This window comes from Spodoptera frugiperda, chromosome 30 (assembly GCF_023101765.2).
Source record: "Spodoptera frugiperda isolate SF20-4 chromosome 30, AGI-APGP_CSIRO_Sfru_2.0, whole genome shotgun sequence".
Classification (NCBI taxonomy): domain Eukaryota; kingdom Metazoa; phylum Arthropoda; class Insecta; order Lepidoptera; family Noctuidae; genus Spodoptera; species Spodoptera frugiperda.
The window spans coordinates 8089851-8114533 of record NC_064241.1 but is presented as its reverse complement, the minus strand read 5'-3'; the positions used below and the strand labels follow the sequence as shown (position 1 = coordinate 8114533).

At 35.4% G+C, this 24683-nt stretch overlaps 1 protein-coding gene and 1 long non-coding RNA gene across 3 annotated transcripts in view; one reads left to right on the top strand and one right to left on the bottom strand.

Moving 5' to 3' along the window:
* Window positions 1–24683, bottom strand: part of LOC126912804 (uncharacterized) — a 381241-nt gene that overhangs the window by 253516 nt on the left and 103042 nt on the right. The gene's annotated exons all lie outside the window — the stretch shown is intronic.
* Window positions 3470–22925, top strand: LOC118269995 (uncharacterized). Of its 2 annotated transcripts, none has more exons than XR_004783167.2 (3): window positions 3470–3617; window positions 5171–5338; window positions 21915–22925. It is a non-coding gene; the product is annotated as an uncharacterized LOC118269995 (long non-coding RNA). The 2 variants fall into 2 exon arrangements; XR_004783166.2 differs by lacking the exon at window positions 21915–22925 and adding an exon at window positions 20242–20553.

The following is a 24683-nucleotide window of genomic DNA, read 5'->3' as shown; positions in this document are numbered from 1 at the left end:
AAAATATAAAATCTGTACTGTAACCTAGCTGTGATATTCAAAAGTACTATAATTTATTTAAAAAAGGCATTATTTAAGTCTTAGGTTGTCCAAGACGTGCCGTCCATCGCCCCACTTTAAGATAAACCATAGGTACTGACCAAAATTGTTTCATAATATTTAACTGTAGGTATTTCTTACTAATGGGAGGGTTGAAAATCCTTTAAAGAAAATCCCTATAAGATAAATCTAAACAATGTTCAGAAAATCAACTCAGTCTAAGTTTTTTCTTATTTCATGTAGATTTATATGTCACCATATATTGTATCTATTAAAAAGATAAACGTTGATAGTTTCTAAAGTAATTCAAATGAAATTATTCTCTATTCTTTAGCTATTATAAATGGTTTTATTACAGCGCATTGTAACGAATCCTGCGAGGCTGCCTTGCAATATTTAAACAAAATGTATTTGTAGGCATGCGTGCCTCGGTGAGGCGAACGCGTGCCACATTCCTCGCCGTATTGACTTGCCCCGACACAAAGTAACTTTGCCCGCAGACATACAGACAGACGTACAAACGTAATGTTGCTACAATTTTGGATTTTTTATCCATGTGGAACCTTATTAATATCAGAATAAAGAAAATAATGCGTTGACCTTAAATAATATTGTACCTAATTATTCAAAGTGGGATAAGACAAAAAATATAAATAACAAAAACCGAAAGATATCATAAATCCGTGGATACGTACAAATTGTACTTAATAAACATTATTTTGTTTTATTTCAAACAAACAAATCGAAAAGTTCCAAAATATTCAAAACAAAGCCGCAAATAAATCAAAAGCAGGTAAATTTATTACATGTGCATGCGAAATGAAATAATTGCCCAATTAAATAATACCTAATTGGAAGGAGTCAAATCGGTCGAAATGATGACTTCACAAAAATACACTTGGAAGTTAAAATTATTGTAAAAAATCTACGATAACTAGATATTATTTCTAAGTAATTCTAAGTTTCTAATATTTAGTTTAGTTACGTTATGCGACTTGCTCACGTTTCTGCTTGACGAAGTAACTCGGCTGATTTGAAGGCACACCAGGGTCTCAAAACATTAGTCTCTAGACATGACATCCGACAAGACTTCACGTGGATGGGTATGCGACGGTTGTTACGCTGAGTTCTCTTAGTCAAAATGAGGTTCCTACATAAAGAAAAAGTATTTTTTTCACCTGAAAAAAATTGGATTAGGTACCTACTTATATAGGTAACTACTTAACTGTGAATCTACATATGCAACGTCACGCCTTTTATCCGAGAAGGGGTAGGCAGAGGTCCACATTAAGGCACGTAACATATTGTAATATTTTCCCAACAAACCAATCTCGCCCCCTTATCTCCATAAAATACGCCATCAACAAGCCAACTACACAAAAATTCATATCACAATCGTTTCTGCTGTCCATACGCAGGGATCTTAGTTAAGATTGTGCGGCTGTTTGCAAAGTGCGCCGCTAATTGCCGGTCAGACGTCGCACCTCACAGCTGATTTTATATTGTACATGTAGCTATGTAAGTACACGTTGATATACGGCAAATATACCTCGAATCTCTATCAGAATTGTAGGTAATTTAAGCGAGTTTTTTGGGAATGATTTTGTATTTTTTCCCCTTTGAGGATAAAGTAAAATAGTTACAAAAATTAGAAGTTACACAAGGATTTTAAAATTATTTCTAATGAACAATAGGTATGAAAAACATAATTTGCATATCATCCGTTAGTTAAATAATGAAAAAATATTAGATACGGATTCTTTGTTTTGTCAAAATAAAGAATCTTAGATAACACTAATTAAAACTTAAGTGTGACGTCATTTGATCTATTTGATTAATAATTCTTTGATGCTGTAAAAATAAGTGTAAATTATTGTTAATAAATCTACCAGACGAACAACAATAAACATTTTACACGCCATCCCTCCTATACCTTTTTTTAAGTAGGAAAAATCATCCAATGACTTCTCCCGCCTTGGGCGAGGCGAGAGGGAGTGTAAGACTCTTACTGACTAAAAACCACGCCGTTCCTACTCCTGCTTTTCGAGCTGGAGCCACGGTAAACACGCTAGGTAGTTCAGAGCTCCGGATATCCCTCCTATACCCAAATTAAAGCTATGTTAAGTTCAAAGACTAAATTCAAATAATACAATCTAAAATAAAACAAAGAAAATACAAATAGCAAAGATAGTCCAAGTAGACAACGTCAAAGTTTTTAATATTAACAGTAATGCAGAATCGTTCGCCGGTCCCTATCCGAAGTAATTTCGGAACGAAGTGGATTGTTTTTCTTGGGTCCCCGATTGGATTTATCTCAAGTTTTATGACGTCTCACATCCCCGTCGTAAACTTTAATACCGGTTGGCTACCGCACTCTACAACAATACCTACGTATACATAGCTTATGTTAATCTTAGTCCTACAACTCCTTGGATTTTTAATAAAACCAGCGATGTCACTTTTATTAAAATATTAATAACGACGATGCTCTCGTCCTTATTCATAAATGGTACGTTCTAAAAAGGATTTTCATAATATCTTATTATCATATTATCTATTGACACAAAACTAGTGCCTTGCATAGCATTGGAACATATACCTGAATCTTTGACATTTAAAGACCTTTTTAGAATTCACTTCTCTTTCTATAATTTTATGGTAATTAGTCAGGTAGCGTTTTACAAACAAGCTATCTAACACCTCAAAGCATTTTAAATAGGTATTTATTCCAAAATAAACTAATTCTATAAAACCTGAAACTGTAGACTAATATCAATTAATTCAACGTTACTTTATCGATGCTTGTAGATTGTAATTGATGTTATAAATCACTATGTTTGGGAGCAGCGAATTTATTTACAACGATCCTCAATTAATTTACTGTCCACAATTTGCATCACTGCAATTTAAACTGGCAACAGAGTCGTATATTTCTTTTTTCTTAAAATAGCCACTCACACAAAATCTGCATCTCAGATGAAAGTAAAATCTCTTTGTCTAATTTAAAAACGAAACTTGTTTCTTCACTGGAAGCCAAACAGTGCATAATATTATGCGTTTAGCACCCAATATGGAAAAGGCAACAAACAGAACATCCTTGTCAATAGCGTTCGAATAACAAACTCACCGAAAGCTGCCAAAAGGGTTGTTTTGAATAACAAAGACAATTCGGTAGCCGTATCTGTAAAAACTTCTTTTGCATGCCGTAACGTAAATATTTATGTGGACAATAGTGCGAAGGAAGCGTGACTACGTCTACAATATGCCCCCAGTTGGCTTTCACTTTCATTTTTTTAGTAAACCCTTTTATCAGTTAGCTACTGCCGATTCTAATTTGCATAACACTGGGCAAAACAATAAAACACGCGTTTATTTGAACGCGAAAAGTGAAAACAAGGTTCAAGGTGAATACGTCAACTTGTGGCCAGTTGATGTTTTGGTTTCTCGTGCATTGCACGTCACATGTCGATATTATAACTGTGTCTAACTTAAGATTGTGTCTGTTGTATGAGCGAGTGAAATAGTGTATAGAGAAGTTATTAACACTGGCCTGAAACAGTCAGTTCTGTTGAACTAAGGTACTGGTATTGTGATTTAAGTACTTGTCATTTAACTAACTCCATAAATATAAGCAGCTTATAGCTTCTCTAACACAATTCTTGAAATTCTAAGAACTCCCTCATGATTGTGTTCTTCCGTAACAATTACGTCTAATGTATTTCGTGGAATCGTACTCATCAAACTGTGTAGGTGCCATTACAGCGTGGCAACACCACGGTTAACGAATGTAATTCCCTTTCTACGAGACTATCAGTACCTCGTATTAACACCAATCAGCTGATACTCCGTTATTCCTGTCACTCTCGTTTTATGATGCCTCTATAACTTCACAAATTAGTCAAACGTTAACTCGGGACGAATCGCCTTTGGGTGCAATAAACGCTGGCCGGATGATCAGAATGCAATTTAAAAAAATATGAAGTGAAATAAATGACTTTATAATTGTCTGCATAAGGTTGATTTCTCAACACGTAACAGTTGAGGAGTTAGGTCGTTTTAATGGTGTGTCAGTATGCAGTGAAGATCTGTTAATAAGTCGGATACACACAGTATGTTTGCATGTTCTATTACATCACTTTGAGCCGGCTTAACGAACCACGTCCTAATGTTTAGTGTATATGAGACTTTAGGGTCGATATTTGATATTAAATATTAGTTGATTGTTCACATTTTTTGTGCGCCGGCGACGTTGTGAAGCTTGCGATGACAAAGTGTGAAACGTGAATTGACGGTAATTGTTTATTCTATGCGTGTTTAAAAGTATCTTTCAATAAATAGCTCCTACTCGTGGGTCCCTTTTGACCGTGGTAATCATAGCGTAGCGAGATAAGGTTTGCTGTTTACGTAGCGTTAAGAAAGCCTAATTAAAATTGACCGTTCATGAATGCAACAGGAAAATTAGGTCAAGGGGTAGGTAGAAGTTAAGTCATAAAGCTTGTTTAAAATTCCATTTGTCAGCTGTCGGTCTGCTGCGATACGAATAATAGATGCGGTTTGGTTTATTGGAGGCCCATATAACTCGGCCGGCGAGTCCGAAGCCGTCTGTTAGTCCAATTTGAAACACAACCGAGGCTAGTCAGTGTTTTACGTTAATATTAACAAAATGTTTTAGTTGTGAATGTGTTAGAATAGTGTTTGTAGTGTTATTTTTATTTAGGTAAGTCCTACATGTTTATATCCTACGTGGATTTATCTACTGTTTAAGCTTTAGTTATGTCTCTTTAATACATTAAATAGAATAATGTCTATAGGTGTTTAACTGTGTCTATCATTCCATTTACTACCCAACTTTCTTTTAGTCTAGAATGGTCTGTATATTCACCGCTAACTACCTACCGACAAATATCTATCTACACAAGATTCTATTATCCTGTGATATCGAATCTTGCGTCCATAACAGAAGGTAGGGCGTCATACTAAAGAGAGAGAAATCAGTATCTTCCTCATCAATCTAATAGATAATTTTTCAAAAGTAATATAATTATGTAGGTATGAAACTAAACAAAAATGTGTGAATTCTTAGTAATGATTCCCACAGTTGTTTTAAAGCAGTGTTTACTATCTGTTTCAGTTCATCACAATTATGTTTACTTGAAGAATTCCGTTGAAACAACTGCCACGCAGCTGTGTTGAGCCCCGCTACAGTCTACGAACAAAACGAAAACTGTTCGCTACAAAATGGCGCACAGAAACAAACCGGTTTAAATATTTATTTATTTAATATCGACTTTATTTAGAGGTAAGATATACTACTGCATATTCTTCTAATATATAGTGTTTTTCTACATAATTTACCAACTAAAAGAAAATTAAAATGTATCAGCTAGGTAAAACAAGTTATACCCACATCGAAGCTAGCCATAATTAATACATTTTTTACTGAAATATGTACTTAACTAAAAACAATACAAGCTGTTTCATTTTCTTAATCGTATTAATTATCATAAGTTAAATACTTAACATAAATCTACTTATAAAATGAGCAGAATTAAAGGTAGCGTAGCAGAAAGGCGTGTCTACAAATTCAAGTAGGTAGGGTAACTGGTTCTTAATGAATAATTTGTGCCATTATTATTTTATTTAATACCGAATAGGTACTGGTCTCTTATATATTATGTATCTATTTATTTATACTTGTTAGAGTTGAGCTGTTGTGGTGGCCCAGAGGTTTAAGACACCCGCTCCTCATGCATAAGGGTTCATGCATGAAGAGCGGTTGTCTTAACCCGTCATATGCTGGAGGACTGACCAGTGTAAGACACCAGTTTTTCAGTTGTGTCCCATATATCCGCAGACGAAAGGTTAAGCCTCGAGGTTCAAAATCTACCAACGGCAAGTACTAATGTGACTTTTTCCGAGTTTTATGTACTTTCTAAGATTATTTAGACTTTTTAGTGAAGGAAAACATCGGTTACGTTTTGGTTACTTAAGGATTACTTAGCTCCCTGTACTTTGAAAGTAGGATATAAAGGAACAGGAACAACAAAGTCTTCAGAAGGAAAACTTTGGAGTCACGTTTAACAGCTACTTCTAGTACATTAGATAGTTGAGTGCATTGTCATGTAGGTACCGAATGTTACAAAGTTGGATCCCACTGTTTAACTAAATGTGGACTACATAAGTAGACTATATCCAGTACGTGGAAGAACCCACATGATTTCTAACTGTATATTTTATTACATACTTTAATTTCTTAATCTAATCATTGAAATAAAACCTTATCTAAATTGTAAAGAAATAAAAACTGTATATTTTACATCGATATCAAAAATCCCGCCTCATTACATCAACTGAGCTTGCTGGCTAGGCTAATTTTCCGCTACGTTAGATTTTACCCATCAGTTCTGTAATTCTATCCTATAAAAGTTTAGACAGGTATGTATAAGGAAATATTTTGAGTCATATAAATCTGAGAATGACATATAGCGTTACACTCTCATTAAACCAGTTCAATAAAAGAACAAAAATATTTTCCTGTTGATAATTACACACTAAAACAATGCTTTGTGAAGTAGAAATTTTCCCAACCACAAACTATGTATCTGCCCTTTAGTTTGACAGCGTGACGTCACGGCCATTGCGATAGAAAGTACACAGTACCAGCATTACTGCTTACTTTGTCTGTTAAGTAACGCTTTATTTACCGTAGTACACTTTCTAACTTACTTGCAGATCTAAAACCTAGTTGTTCGTTAATGGTTTATCTAGATGGAAATAGATTATGTACTGATTTTGCTGCATTCGTTTCTGCACGTTTAGAATAACTGATCAAAAATAAAAGCTCGGAACTGCCTGGGCCGATATATTTCGTTAATTATTTTTATTGCGCTTGTAAGGTAATTTTGACAAAAAATATAACATGAAAAATCACCAAGAAGGTCGATAAATTGTAACTACTACTAGTAGTATATTTGAAAGAAAATGAATTGGATAAGACACATCACGAAGAGATAGCTTTTAGGCAAGCCACATAACTTAGTATAGTGCGTCAGTCAGGTACTGGAAAAATATTAGACACGTATTTTAACAATACTCAGATAAAACGAATCAAAGTTTAGGAGTGGGAGTAAAAACGTCATATACTGTAAGTATACAATGTACCTAGTCGAAGTGACGCCACTCGATATTTTAAATTAATATATCCTCGGAAATATTTCATTCCGTAAGAACATAAAAAAATACGTGTCTACTGTTTTAGAGTACAATCTACAAGACGGACATTACACTAAAAATAAGTCATCCACCCTATTACGGGACCAAGTCTAGTTCTACCCGAGTTTTGTATCGTTACAGCTAGACAGCAACTAAAATATCAAGGACTATACAACCGATGGATTCTATCAAAGTCTTATTACCTACATCGTTACCTATATCAATAAAATCAATAATTACAATTACGATGCCTTTTATAGCCTCTTAGCACAGTATATCTAATTACTACATGAATGTAAGTTAATTAATTTTAAAGGTTTCAATAATAATTAACAGTTATAGAATGTATTCAATAAAATATTAACTTTATTGTAAAGAACTTTATGCTATCGTCCGACGCCTAATTTTTGATCATTACTTTGCAGTTTAACTTTATTCACGCGCTTAAGTGATAAAGATCTACATAGATCGACACGGGATATCAGATGAACAATATACCAAAAAAAATGAGTTTAAAATAAAACAGTGTATCTATCTATATTTTAGATTATCCAAACAATACTTAAATTGAAACAAATGTTACTGAAAACATTAATGAAAAGCACGGGCCCGTCTCCCGACGGCCCAAAAGATTTAGACATAAGCTTAGAAAAATAGGAGTCATATCTGACAACAATTATTTAACACTGCAGAAAAATAAATATATCAAAATGCTGAAGTGATTTAAAAATATCTCTGTTTAAAAGCAAACGTAACTTTTATAACATTATTTCTGTTAGGAATAAAACAAAAATAGTTAAACTAAAATCAATTGATGCTACCAAAATGTCACAAGCACCAACAAGTATTAAATATATATGTAATACAATATATTAATTTACATAGTTTTTCCCATATACCCGTGAATCCGTCTTTTGTGGCCAGTGTCAAATTTCACACAAATTTTAGAGAAATAGAGACCTCCGTGTTATGTGTAGATGCGAAGTTTATACGGAAGGCGACAAGTGACATTACAAGCGAGCGTACGTGCATAACATACACATTAGTTGTCGTGTATTCTCTTTGAATAGAATCCGGTACAAAGGTCCAACTGATTAGGTGCAAAAGTGAAGATTTTTCCGATTTTGTTAATCGTCTTGGCTGCGGCTGTATGAGACAGAATAGAATATTATAGTACTGAGTCTTGTCTAGAATAGTATATTAAACTAGCATATTTGGTATTTAATTTTAGGGTCAGGTTGCAATTTCCCCATGCCCATGGTTTAATTTTATGTAGAGCGAGGTTATTTATTTATTTCTTAACTTTCTTAACTTTTATCAGCCATGGCCGTCCCACTGCAGGGCAAAGGCTCTCTTCCCTCCTTCCACGCTTCTCTTTCTGGGAGCGAGATTCTTAGATGTAAATATAGGTATTGAAATTAAAGTTTCAACTTCGTAGCGCTTTCAAACAAACAATTATTTCAGCTTTGTTTTGTTAATAAATACATTTAATTTTGGAACTTCTCCTTTCAAGAAATTTATGCTAAATAGTTTAACATATTTTTTTACTAACTTACACAATTGTCGAACCTATTATTGTCTTTGTCTTCCAATCAATCCTTCCTATCCAAGTAAATCCGTATACTTAATAGTACCTTCGTACACACTTAAGTACTTGCATTCGATTTGTTAGTGAAAAGCTTCACTAGCTGTAGGTACCTTACAATTGGAAACTCGTACTCCAACCCAGGTGTCTATAAGACAAGTAACTACTTTCCATCAGGTTCATAGTAGACCAGTTTGTTAACCTGTTTGTGGAAAAGCATTGAAGAATTTTCACTGTCCAACTAAACATGATTCTCCACCCAAATGGCATCTCAATTTCTATATGTAATAAATATTACCTATTTATTATCAATCCATCATTTCTAATAGCCATAAAATTAACCCTGTGTAAAAGAACCTGACATCAAATCCAAAGGATTTTCAGGCCTTGCGGATAAAAGGTTAGGTAATGTATTTTTTGTTGGTAAATAAACCACCGTGAACGTAAAATATATAAATAGGTAGACAAAATTCACCATGAGGAGCAAAGAAAAAACTAAAGGAAACCAAATGTCACTTTACATCCGATGAAAATCGTAGCACATAATTTACAAAAATCTCCATAAATGGCACTTTTTATACCTACCGCTGTACTAAAAATAATATTTTATCAAGTGGTACCGGGTAGGGTCGTCGACGTATCTCATTTTAATCTGGGTGGGTATTTTTAAGTCGATAAATTTGGCCTGTCATTCTACACATGTGGAGGTTTCGGTGTGAGATAAGACTCAGCCCGCCTCTCGCTTCGATGCATAAGCCGTCGTAAAATATTATCCTGACCGAGACATTTATGAGCTGACTTGAGATAGGTACCTACGTACCGTGGAATCATTTTTAAATTTTAAATATATGAGTATTATGTATATATCGTTTGGTGATCGGTTTGAGAGCAACTGCTGAATATGAGACCGCTCGTTCGAACTTGAAGTTAAAGGTCAATTTATTAGGAATAGGCTACCTATATTGGATTTTTAAATTACAAATCCAATTTTCATCAGTTACTACTACTCAATAAATAATCTTACGTGGTGAGTCACAGGTCCTGTATTTGAGTCTAAATACAATTTTAAAGTATACAAAAATATCATAATAATACAAATTATAAACACACAAACCTATACACATGTGACCTACTAGGTAGATACGTATGATATAGGGTAGATATTATACCAATGGGTTCCAAAGTAATTTAATTAATTAAGGTTTATTATTACAAACGTTGGCATTAATTTTATGATGATGTTGATTACCCGTATTAGGAGTTAATATTGATTAATCAATTTATTGTATGAAGCTTGCAATTTACGTTTAAAATTGACGTCATCGCTTGGTATATAACACCTACCATACTCGCTAGCGCTAAATACGGTTTATATTATAAATTTTGAAATGGCATCACGCCTGACTCTCATTTATTAGTTTTCTTGGTAGGTATGATTATGTTCTAACGTTTTAATACAGAAGTTGTCTTCCGTAAAAGGTAATACAGGTTTGCATGTCGATAACAGTTACGTACCTATATGCCAGGGCCTGGTATGTCGCGCGCCTCAAAGAGCCATCAGACCAACGTAGATAGGGCCCCATCTAATAATGCTGATGCCTGATCTGGAGCAGTGGACTACCTAGCAGATTTACCGGGGCTCCGTCGGGCTTGAAATGTGGGAGTAGGAACGGGGTGGTTTTTTTAGTCAGAAAGAGTCTGAGTCTCGTCTCGCCCAAGCCGAGAGAAGTCATTGGATGATATTCCCCCCTAGAAAAAAGGCAGTTATGTAACTTTACATTATCTTGGCTAAAGTAATAGAGACGTTCGTTTGTTGACACGTCGGGCACACAAAAGCTAGAAAAATGCCATAATTTTGATAAATTGCAACAAAATAATGCGTCAATCGAATCTCCGGGTGCATTCATCACACGGGCTATCATTCCGCTCGTAAAACTTCACTAATGTCCCTAGTAATGTCCCTAATACTTCGCTTGCTCTATATCTTTATTAACAATTCACTCACGATAGATTCTTTCCATTCAAAAGCTTTATGTCCCAAGTTACGACGCCCTTACAACTTTCCTTTTATCCTCAACTATTTTCTGAAAACACTGTTTTCTTTATGCGATTTAATACGCCATATTTTTGTTAAGTGACTCCATAGCTACGTTACAAAGTTGCGAATAATAAAGGGGATAAAAAATATACAAGTGCGAGCATAATTCTCGTTCAAAAGACGCTTCGTATAAATCAAGTGTGCTTCTGCCCTTTTTTCGCTTTAAAATGGTTTTTTGCTTTTCATATTTTATTATCACATTTTATTAATAAAAGTGCGAGTTTTAAATGGCGTGTTATGTGTAAGAAGTTTACTTTGTAAAGTTAATCTTTAATGCTATTATGTACACTACGTTACCTACATGACACTGTTTCAATAAATAAGGAGAAAAATATTCACAGATTCATTATTCCAGTTACTGTCGTGTCCAGATAAAATATTGAATTAATCCAGACAGTACTAGCTTTAAACACATTCCTAATAAAAGTACATATTTATAAACATGATGTAGGTATTCATTTCATATCTGTAGACTCAATTGAATGTAAAAGCATCTTATATTACATTAGGAGTAGGGCTTTTCTATTCAATTTAGTATCTGAATTAGGTGATTTTCAAGAATTTTCAACAGCATCTTTTAAATATTAATTTGTATTTTTTATTACTATTTACTTACAGTATTATATAAGCATCTGCCTTTATCTACACTCTCCAAAGACGTGCATGTTAATGGATCGAAGCCGAGGGCGGGGTGCGGCGAAGATTTATCTTTTCCAATACGTTGTGGGAATGCGAGGGTCCGTCGCCATGTTCCACTCTCATTTAGACACCGCTGTTCAAGTGGCTTTTATTTATGAAGACACGGTTAATCTAGCGAAGTACCAACTGCGGTGAAAAAAATTAATGAACTCAATCTTTATCCAATCGCCGACATGTGTTTTGGTTTGGGTTGGTTTTAAAAGAAAATGTATTTTTTATATGTTTCTAGATACTTTTTGCTCAGATCCGCTACGCAGGTGATGTGTAGAAAAGATTGCATAGAAAACCGTTATTTTTGTTTGTTATTCACATCAATAATACATGCTTTGTCTGTTTACTTTACAATGATGTTAAATGTTAATTGAATACTACATTTTTTGTTCTAGGTATATTCTCAGTAGTAATGAATGTAGGTAATCTAATACATGTTCTACTGTTATCTACCAATACCAAAGTACCATAATTATTGCATATGTTGCATTTTCTAAATATCTAACTGACTGGGTTAGCACTGCCTGGTTTTTACTAAACTAAAGTCATCAAAGCATAGTAAATGCGATGCTGCTACTCAAGCCAACGTGACAGATTCAACTTGATATCATTGATTTTTTGAACTAATTCCATCAATTTGTTGCTCATATCCCTAATGAGTTAATGAGTATCTTCACTTTAAACTTCCCTCAATGACAATCACAAACCGTGTGACATAACATTCAACCCTAAAATTAGCCCACAATCGCCATTCCCAATGACCTTAAACCCCAAATCGTTCAATCTGTCGACCGTTATAGTCCACTCATTGCCGCCATAAACTCATTAAGCCACATAACCGACCAATCGAGCTTTCCAATCATGAAATTAAAATTACGTCCCCTTTATTGCCAGCCGTTACGAGCTGCGAAAAAAGGGGGCATAAATAAAAAAGGGGGGTATAAATAACACACCTTCATAGCAGCACGCGAAGCGAACCCGAGAATGTTGTCGTAAATTATACGCTTATAGCCCGGGGCCCGATCAATACCATTCATTAACGAAAAATGTATCGTTTCGATGTTTCTCGTATCGCTCGTTTGCGGTTTTTAAAATGCTTTTTGGCGTAATGTAAGAATACTCTGTCATAAATAATGACTAAGCAGGTATTATCTTTACGATCCCCGTTTTTACTTTGGCCTTTGTGAACTGTAAATCGTTTTCTGAAAAATAAGAAATTGAAAATCTTGAAGCCAAGGTAAATAAGCAACTGTGTAGAGTATGTGCTGGTAGTATCAGAAGCAAGTTTCATCCCTGAAGAATATTTGTCTGTACTACTATATTCAAATACCTGTAAAGTAAGTTACTAGCTAGATAATAAAGACATCACTATCACTATAGCAATAAATATAAATTACCCTTTATATGAAATGCACACGGATATTTGCATCAGTTTACATTTCTCGGTACCTATCAGTTACCTAAGTGTGAGAGCCACGATTCGTTCAAGTTTCACTACCTCATCTACACAAGCGCCCATTTAACAGTGGGCGCGTATGAGTAGGCAAGAAAATTTTATCTTTATTTTGATGTTAATGTCGGCTTTATGTGTCACTCAAGTTTAGCTAACGGCTTAGTTTAGAAAGGGGTGCTGGAGGAAACGCTGGGGGAGATAAACGGGGATTTTATCGCTAAGGCACTAGATACATAGGGCCACTATAGCCGTAGGTACCGATTACGGGCTTCTTATGTCTTATAAACGACCCCAACTGCCAACTACATGCAACAAAGCCTTAATTTGCATTCTCAATATCAGATTGTGGAGCAAATAAAAGACGATCGGTCGTGACAAAGGTCGATGGCATTCGAGACGTTGCTTGGAACTTTTTCAATGCAATTGTACCAATTAACTTGAACGGACGAAAGTGAAACTCACAAAACCGGGCGGCATCGGCACTCGGCAGCGTTTTTTCTCGGTAGATTTACATATTTATTGGGGCACATTTTATGGAGGCAGCAGAAAAAAAAACCTACGCTCGTTTAATGGACAAAAAGGGTGGCTCCGTGTATATTTATTTTGTCGCATCCTTTTTTACGTGCGAAAGGACGTGGCTGTGTATTTTTTCGGCACCGACGTGGCACATTTGGCGACGCACTTTGCATAAAAATATTGGATCGTAAACTCTATGCCGTTCCACGTAATCGAGCCGCATGTGTCGCAAGAAAAATATTGAAATCATCCTGAAATAAGGTTTTATGAAGACAGATACGACGCGGAGATTGAGATATGAATGCTTTATGGAAAGGTGTTTGCTATTAATAATATGATTTGTGCACCTGCCATATAAGAAAACGATGACTATGAGAAAATATAGTCGAACTACAAAATTTAACGAGATTCTAGCGCGCATAAAATAGGCAATCGTTACCTACTTATGTAAATTGGTTCTTTGTATGTATTACCGAGTCGTTGGAAGCAAACTGGTTTAAAGGAAACAGAATACCCGTGGAGGCACCTAAGGCAGGTTGCTCACGTATCGTGAACCCCTGCGTAAATTAATGCGGCTGTTTCATAAATTACCCACTCACATTAAGATCACCGCCTTAATCTGTAGCATCGCATCATGGAACCAACTGTAGGCAGTCGTTAATGTATTTTGTTTTAGTCTTTGTTATTAAAATTACTCGTATTTTATGATAGCCCGGGGAACGTGTCGTTTTCATCACTAATTTATGCCTTACACTCCACGTGATATGGCTTGCTTTTTATTATTTTCGAACATGGGTGGGCCGAAACTTTGCAGAGCATCACTGGAACACTCCACGTTTTACTGTTCGCAAATATTTGTTTCTCACGTTATTAGCATGAGATAGAAAGATCGTCTTTTTTTAAACACATTCGTTTAATACTTACTTATTTATCCTTACTCATTAAAAAATACTATAAGCGTTATACCATCTCGAAACTACATGCGACACGAGCAGGAAAGACAAGTCAATTTTTTTAAGGAATTTCTATATTCATACTCGCAACACCTGAAAATATCCAATTTAGCTATTACCACCCTATTACCCTATCTTAATTAACAGCTTAATCTCTAACATATCAACTGTAAATTAAAAGCAAAACAACACTCAACATATCCTTACTAAATTCTTCTCTATTAGCAGCAATCACATTCGTATAGAATGTTGGTGACTAAGTAGCAATAGTTGATGGTGAAGCGCTAATCTGATACATTTACACCGGCCATATACTCGCGACTCACGACGGACGATGGCACTCCAGGAATGCACCCAGTAAATCATCAGGAGAACACTAAACCAGTTCTTTAGTGCCCCGTGAGCCTAGGGCTGGCGATACAATATTTCTGTTCGAATGTCTGTTACGAAAATCTATGGAATTTGTTTGGTTTGACGACGATGGTTTACAATTCGCGACGAGAACATTTCTTAAAGTTTTGCATGTTTTGTAAGCACTGCAAAGCAAGGTTGTTATGATTTTAGTAACAGCTGAAAATCTGCTTCCATTTTTGTTACAAACTTTTATATTATGATCACAGTAGTAAGTAGATAAACAATTCGAAATTTTAGACTCTGTTTCTGCACTTTTAGTAATTGTACAAACAATGTGTTAAAACATGCAACAGTTAAGCTAACTAAAACGTACACTGCAGTGGTGCAACAAACTGAAATGTTAAAACTAAATAAAATATTTAACAAGAGTATTGCAAACTTAGCAAAGATACACGTTGCTTACTAAACTCTAATTCTTCATATCAGCAACCCTAGAGCGACATGAGCGGTGGTGTATACGATATTGTTAGTCGTAAACTTGTAATTTTGTTGTAACTAAATCCACGGCCTATCCAACACGCCGTTTTATCTAAAATGCTTTTAAAGTGATAACATGTCTACTATCTATGACATTAGGGTACGTAGCGTGAGTGCTAGCGATAGGGTTGTCTAAATAAATATATTGACGTGATTTGTACGCTGTATCTAGTGTCATAAAAGTGTCTAGTGATCGTCTGCTCGATTTATTGGTGTTATGCTCTGTGACTGTCTACCAATGTTGTTTGTAGATAGCGTATAATAACTTTGTTAGATTTTATTTATACGTAGTACAATCTTCCTACACAGTAAACGAACACATACATTAACAAACAGGTAATAACTTCCATAAAATTTAATCGATCTTAATAAATACGGATGAGTTTAAAACTCGAATAATATTCCCGTCTTATATATTATATGTCGTTACCCCCGGCTTCGGCTAATCGATTTAAAAGACTACTCCACGAGATTAAAAACTCCAAGAAAATTCCGTGGTGTTCATTAATCAGTGGATTAGATACTCGGATTATTTACGAGCAAATCTAAAATGTACGGAATTTAATTTCATTAGGGGACTTTAGTGGCACCATGTTGTCACCCGCTGCGCCGGGGCAGGCACGGAGACGTATTTCACCCAGCTGTCATGAAACAACCAATCGCGAGCGAGGATCGACCGTGCGTTCCGACTTTAAAAATGGTGGAGATAATTTCATTGTATATTATTTGTGACAGGTCGTTATTTTGAGTTTTTATCGGTTCGTGGGTTCAATATTTCTCAAGATATCTTTTGGTCGATACATTAGGTTCAAGTTTTGTTATTTTTTATACTTACTTTTCTTCTACCTACGTTACTTTTGTTGAGTGATGTAGCTTATAGACTTTTTAAATAGATTGTACACAGATAACTAAACTTGTATTTAGTTTTTTCCTTTCTTGGAAGTCACTATTTTTTATAAACGCAAGTATAACATTATGTAAGTGCGTAGATATTTCCAATCCAAACTACCTTTTATATTTCATGCACAAGCTTAAAAATGTACCTAGTATTTTAAAAATTATAGGTAGTATTTTTGTAGCAACAACCGCTCAGTTAAAAATTAAACTAAGTAAATAGACGTTTAGAAGCCTACTTCATTTTAAATACCTAGTAACAATTATATATAGAGGCTGTGAAGAGTGTAAAGCAGAATTTAGGTAGGTATCTAAGATATCGCAACTCGCCCATACCTACCAATCTCCCGTCGCAAACCTTACTTGAACATAACAAACGAAGCATAGTATAGTCATAACACCCATAAATCTATAAGTATGCATAGCAAGACATAAAGATTGCCGTTCTATATATTTTCTCCCGGGCAAAGTCAACTACTAAAAACTTCCATAAAACAACAATTTCAAACGGGCCATTTCGCCCGGGAAAAACAGCATCCCGCTCGGTGGGGGTGGCAGAAAAAGGGGGGCAAAGGGGAGGGTCCAAAGTGAAGCCTGGCTGGTTTATGTCCCGGAATTACGACTTAGACGTTTCAAACAATAACTTCCCCCCATAAATACGAGCCGATTCCTTCACGCGTCATAGCGCAGATTGTTTTTCTTCGGCCCTCTTCGAAATTCGGAATAGAATAAATGTACTTACTTACTGACTTTTATTTGTAACCAATCTTGAATAACCTGCTTGTATATTGATTAATGGTTCATATTAAATGAAATCGACTATCATACATAAATATTCTAAAATTTCTGCCTACATACGTGTGTGTTCGTGACAAAATTCGATCGTGTCCGCATTATTCCCGCATCGGCAAAACAGCACGCGCTCGATCTCAGGAATTTCCTATTTCCACTCGGGTGACCTCCGCCCGAGCCGAGCCCGACTCGTTCCTAATCTAGAAAACGTAATAAAACTCCCCGTAATAAAAGCGCGCGTTTTCACGTACCCCGTAAAAATATGATAACATTCACGTACGAACCACCTACCTCTACCTACTTGCACATAAAACAGCGATTTTTAATAAAACTCCGTTCACACATTCCAACTTTAGAATAATGTTTCGTTTGCACTAATTAGGCATTTTTAAACAAAGAATTTCGATGCGTGGGTTAATAAAATTTCTTTTTTTATGTAAGTACTCACCCATTTGCTACGTGTAGCCACGTAGTATGTAGCGCGTTGGTAAAAGCACGTGAGTATAAGGTGGGTGTACACTGTACATAGCGGGAAAGGTTTTGTGAGAAAAATAATCTTATAGTTACTTATTTAATGAACATAGACATCAGGGTATATAAGCGGAAAATTAATTACGTAGCAGCTGCTCTTTTGATATTGCATTTGCCATGCAGTCTTACGTTGTACAATTAAAATTCAATAATCATTAAATTTTTAGACCAAAAATCTTCAATCGAATTTTCCTTCACCTATTAGGTAAGTCCTAACAGAAATATGGAAATCCTGAAATTCCACGGCATTTACTGCCTATAGGTTACAGTAGTAGTTTCGACCTTAGCAGAAAACCGTGTGTGGCTCAGGGCAAGTCATAAACACAAGTTCGCCTCTCCGGATAACTAATGGAATTGCGGATTATATTACCGCAACCATGCTTACGATTAGACTTAGGGTATGACCAACAGGAGACACCTTGACACCATCGAAATAGCACTTTTAGTGCGTCGTTAGCACCAAACTGAATACATCAACTGGAGTGCAGCAACCTGAACCGAACACTTGTATATAGATACAGGTAGATAAGTACTTACTTTTGTTTCGCGAGTACCTTATATTAGGTACGCATTATATAATTATTAGAGGGTGGCTATATTTTGCCCCTGAAGCCACTGGCTCTTCACCACTAGCTAAAAGCTGGCTGTCTGACTTGTTCACCACTATATTTCATTTACTACTTGTGTTGCAATATTAATTTTTATTCCATAGCATTTTATTAGCTGACTCGTAGTTCTAATGTTGTACAGACCAGATAGATCCATAGTTGCTGATCCATAATAGTTTTAAGTGGCTGCTTACCATTGGCTAGTCCGTGCCTAATCGTTTGCAATCTCAGGTACCTTTATTATAAAAAAGAATATAAATAAAATATATTTGAACCCAATGATAATATGCAGATAGTTAGTGTACTATATTAATATACTTACCAACATAGGTAGAAATTAAATCATAGTTTAGAATAGACTGATTCCATTATGAAACAGACGAAAACAATAAATACATAATAATAAAGGTACAGTGTAGTGTATGGTAGGTACATAAGCACCGATGTATAAATAAATAGAAGTATAGGTTGACTCGGTCCTGCTTGCTATCGTCAGCAGGCGCCTAGACGCCCCTCCATAAAGGTGGATTAATACAGCCGAAAGCCCAACTTACTTAATAAATATAAAAGCCTTCTCCGCCCGCGATCGTAAACCGCCCACTGCGCTCCTCCAAGATTACTTATATCGCAACCAGGGAAATTAGACCTCCCGTTTTCATTATCGTCCCAAATATAGTTTGCGAATGAGAAAGACTGGGGGGTCTTCGTTGGTCGGTTCTGCTATTATCAGCTCTATGTAGATTGCGCGTCGCTTGCCCGCCTTGCTTTCTCCGAGATAAGGTTTTATGGTCGACTGGAAGAAAGGATAATGTTCTTCTTTGATGTAGAAAGGAATTGTAGGCCGCGTTCCGGTACCGCTGTAAAGATAGATAAAGTTTCAGCTTTATGTCTTGTGGATGTTCGCGTTATTTTCTTTGTTCTCATACCCATTATATACATTGCGAATAAATTGATGATTTTAGAACATTTTCTTACTTTTTTTATGAAACACAGACGTATCACCTGATGGTAAGCAATCGCCGCCGCCCATGGACACTTGAAACACCAGAGACGTTACAAGTGCTTTGCCGGCTTTTTCGGGGTTAGGGATTTAAGGGTTGTTGTTCGGGAATCGGGGATTGGGAAGGGGGGAATTGGGCCTCCGGTAACCACACTCACACAATGAAACACAACGTAAGCATTGTTTCACGTCGGTTTTCTGTGAGGCCGTGGTATCACTCCGGTCGATCTGGCCCATTCGTGCAGCAGCATGGCTCTCCCACACTTAAACTAAAAATCCCACACTTACTACTAAAAATATTTAGAGAAAATATGTTTAAGAATCTTAACTCTTGCAAAGAAGCCGTCGGTCAAATGCTAGCTACTATGAATATATATCCACGTGCCCACGCGCATATGACAAGGCTCTAATAAAAAGTCGTAAAATTAGTTGAATTAACGCAGTGGTGTGACCGATTAGCGACCACGGTTTAATTGATCCTCGGCCCGTTATATATCACCTACTAATTAATAACCATAAATCCCATAGCAATGCATAGCTTCTGTTAACAATGAACTTAGGTAGGTATTGTATAATCCTAGTGAAAATCGTCTTAACATATTTTTATTACATTGTAATATTTTGATATTGTGTTAGTTGTAAAGTGAATATAAAAAAAGATGCATTATCTCACATCATATCTCTAAAATATAAATTTTAAAAAGTATGTGTATTCTTTTAACAAGTATATGTACACACGTACCTACATATATGTAAATGTGCTTCAGTAAAGAGATCTCAAACCAGTGAGTTCTCAAGCATATCTTGTAAAACTGGTTTCGTATCAGTAATTGTATCAAAATATTTGCAACGGCTAATAAATCTTCTCCTACTAATCTTGTCCATTTAAAAGGGTTTCCATGTACACAACAAACAAATCAAATTAATATTCTCTTGTTCCAAGCCTCATGTATCTGTACCAATAAAATTTATTTTTCAGTGCATTTATGTACAGGCGGTAAGGCTTAGCGCACACTGTACAAAGTTGCGAGTAATTTATGACTGGCCGGTTTATGGGCCCTGGGCTAAGTTCGCACATGCACCGCACCGACACAACTTGTATAGAAGTCATAAATATCCGCTAACCCTTTCCATGAGGTCAGGTACGTATCTACATGCGTAAAATACGAGCTGTTTTCCTTCTTGCCGGCTAGGCCTGAATTGTTAATGCGTTGTAGTCCTACCTTTATAAATAAATTAATTTGCAACGGGCCGCTAGTTACTACAGAAATACAATATTCATCTTGTAATAAAAATAACATTCCTTATGTAAAATGAAGACAAACTACAACGCAAAAAGTCGTAGTAATTTTCAATTCATGCTATGAAGTATTTTCTTTTCCATCAATTATGAGGCTCAGCAATAAAATATGCCACAGTATCAATTCACAAACATCAAAATTTATTATGCAACGATTATTTCAATTAATAAAACGCTTTACGCCTACTTAAAGCAACTTAGTAGTAGTAGAGAAATCACCATAAAAATAACACTTAATTTCAGCTCGCAATTACGAGGCCGTTAAAGGGCGGCTGCCTGTGGCCCGACACAGCCATTACATTACCTCCACACTTACCATACTCACATACTAACTAGCCTATACGTTCTACACTTAGAAGCCGACGGGCTCGTAAAAATAAAGAATAGGCGCATTTACACGCGCAAAAGTGAAAAAATAAAACGTTTTCCTTGCGGCGTCCGAGGCGACTATTCATTCCTGTGTGCGCCGGCTCCGGCTAATTCTCGCTCACAGAAAACACTTTTACTTAGAAAATTAGATCTGCGGTTGCTTTCACGTTTCTATATACCGTATAAGTTGAATGATAGTTAATTACGTTTCGAGTAACAGACTAATCATTCGGTTAGATTGTAAAGCTTTAAATTGAAATGTACTTAGTTTACAACTGGTGTTTATTTTTATGATTATGTCATGTTAACGTATGTTTTATATAGATCTGTCCGTAATTATACCTAAAGCTCAGCAATCTTCTCAACTAACTGGTGTCGTTAAAACTAAAGATATGATTAAATAGAGAGTTTACGGGCGGCATGATGTTTTATTTATACGTTTGAGACATTTTATGTATAAGTATTAAATAGATACCTATATATATTATAGATTATAGTTTGTGCTGATCATTCTGCTGATTCTATTATTTTTTCTTCGATACTATTTCACTAAGAAACAGCTTTATTTAAATAGTCGTTGCTATATTTGGTGTCACATACATAGGCACCTAATTTATTGTAGAATTTTCGATATGACACGAACAATTGAGACTTCAGACCCCTGTTTGCAAAGCTAATCTCTCTGAGTAAACAAACCCGCATAAGTTTTATAGCTAAACTTGATAGTTAAGGTAATAGTCACCTAGTTATCCAAGCCAGCTTAATACCCAGTAATTAAACGCACGTGTCGATTAATTAATCTAAACATTAATTAATGATGGAGGTACCTTAGACCCTAAGACGACGCGGGGGGCAGTTCCCCTTATGAATAACAATTGGGACCATGTGTCCATATAAATGACTTTTGGGAGGTCAATAAATTATACACAGGCTAAAACATGGTTGCCTCATTTATATACTGATGTTTTGTTTTTTGTTTACAGATGCCTATGGAGAAGGAGTTTAAAGGATGAACCCATGAATGCAGAAAAGTTAAATATAACATACTAGCTATTTTTACCACTGGCTTCTCTATACATAGCCTATGTTAATGTACTTAGGTAATAGGTACGTATTATTAAAACAAATAACAAGCCATGTCATGATTATTTTACTATTTATTTCCTTTAGTTTTTTATTGCATATATCGATTCGAATGGTATAAATAATTCAAGTCGAATTAAATGAATGCCTTCATATCATTAATTAAAGTAATGTTTTTAATTATAATTAGTCATAATTACCGACAGAATACAAGGATCATAAAAGAGTTTCGGACGTAATATAAATAATTCAAACTTTATGATTTCAACACTTTAATTGTAGTATTTAAATTAGTTGGGTTCCTGTTAAATAAATAGTTAGTTCTTAGGCGCCTCTAGTAAATATTTATGAGTGGAACAGACTTATGTGCACTGCATGTCAAATAGGAGTTGTATCTAAGGAAATTGATTAAAAACGTGTCTAAGCATTTTAATAGGAGCAAATGCCTTGGGGGACTCACTGCCATTACTATTCCGTACTTTGAAAATAAAGGTCTTTACGTATTTCATTCTGTTTGGGGATACCTAAACCCTTATACATTTACTCCAAAGTTGAAGGAGGGTGGTAAAATGTCTGTTTAATTTCAATTTGCCAAGGACATTTTAAGGTTCTCTTTTATTACTCTGTTTTATATGCACCAGGTATCTAAGTTATTAAAATTGTTTTATAGGTATCAGTTCTGCAAAGTTAAATTAGTTAGTAGCTGGTTTGAAATGTTTTTGTGTTATCTCAGTTCATAATAATTAATGTAAGTATTTTAATGTTCTATGTAAGTAAAGCACAGTTTTTATACAAACTAACAAATAAACTAAACTGTTGAATTAAGTTTGCGTTTGCTACGCTTGGCAAGCGGTTTGTGAAAAGGATTCTAAGCTTAAGGCCCGACTTTTATTACACAAGAATTTGAAATAATGTAAACAACAGAGGATGTAGGATATATAAAATATTGATTTAGGTACTTATACCTAAATATGCATTGCTTAGTGTGAGCGGTTGCGAAGTTGGTATATTATTATATATTTACAGGACAGTTTGCCTCCTATTAGACTATCTGTACTGACAGAGATACAGGTAATTTTAATTAAGTAAGAACTCCACACTCTTCAATTTTACTCCTCAAAAACAAACCGTCTTTTTTATCTCGCATACATCATCAAAAAGTAGATATTTAGTAGATACTTTGAAGAATTCCTAAAGATAACATTTTCGATCATGACTTTCCTATGTCTGCACTTAAGTAGATATCTATAAGTGAATTTATTGACGTGTGTGTGTGTGTGTACCTATACCTCACGGTTTCCTGAACGCAGGGGTTGTATGCACCCTCTAATGCCATCAAATAACGTAAAGTAACGGTCTCGATAACGAGGGCAATAAACTTTCGTGTCAAGTCGACTTCCTCGCTGTTTTCACTCGACTGACTTCGACGACGACGGGGGTTGCTGAATCAGGTTTCTCATTACGGCCAATGGTAGATTTATTTCCTTTTTTTATTGGGAAACTTTCTTTAATGCGAAATAGAAAAAAGAAGAGATATTATTAAAAAAGACCTGCTGCTATGTCTTTGTGTTTTTTGGTTACCTAAGGACGTTGTATCATGTTTGTGCAAAATATGAATATAAAGATATGTTAAGTCCGTAAGTTAAACCCGGTAGGTACACGAGCTGACGGATCACCTGATGGGGAGCAATCGGTGCCGTCCATAAACACCAGAACACCAGCACATCCTTAACACCAGAGGCGTTACAAGTGCGTTACCGGCCTTTTGGGTATAAGGAATTTAAGATTTGTTGGGGAATTGGGGATTGGGAAATGGGGAATATATCTTAAGAAAGTGTATTTATCTTACTATACCTTATCTAGTTGGTTTATTTTTCGTACACCAAGTTCTTTCTATGTAAAAATATATTTGTTTTAAACTTGAGAAAGTCTAAGACAAGCTTTAAACTTATCTTACTATACGAACTATAGGTGTCATGGTGTCTCACAAGAATGTTGTCAATGTAAAATTTATTGCAGCTACGACTATGCGGTCTACTTTTAATCTACCTGTGAAATAAAATAATTCAACACTGATGTTTTTTTCTCAGTTTTATTCAAATTCAGCCAAACAAAGGAACGAGTGTTTTTAAGATTTCACTGCGGAGATAAATCGCCCTTCGCCTTTGTCCTTGTTATACATTCAACCCAACTCATGTCTAATTCCTTTTGCACCCCAAATCTTTTGTCTTCTTTCTTCTTATAGGTTCAGGTACAGCTGTCTCTTTCGCATCGTAAAAATGGCGGATGCTGCGACTGCGGGGACGCAAGGGTGGGGGGCATTGTTTCCGTAGGGTGGGTAGGGGTTGCAAAGTTCCTGTGAAATGAATCGGATTTTAGGGCAGAAGGAAAACAATCAATATGAGAGTAAATACTTAAATGTTTTGATGTTAAAACTTTCGTCGTCTGAGAAGAAAATGTACAGGCCTTATGTTTCTATTTTAACGTGTTAAATTTCGATTATGTACCTAAATAAGAACTTGACTATATACATTTATGTGTGCAAATAATGGAATCAATAGTGAAGTAAAAATTAAAAATCTAATATAATTTCTAATCTTACTTCTTCCATCTCACAACTAACATAAACTGTAAGTATTTTAACCTGACTCAATAATAAAAGTATACAA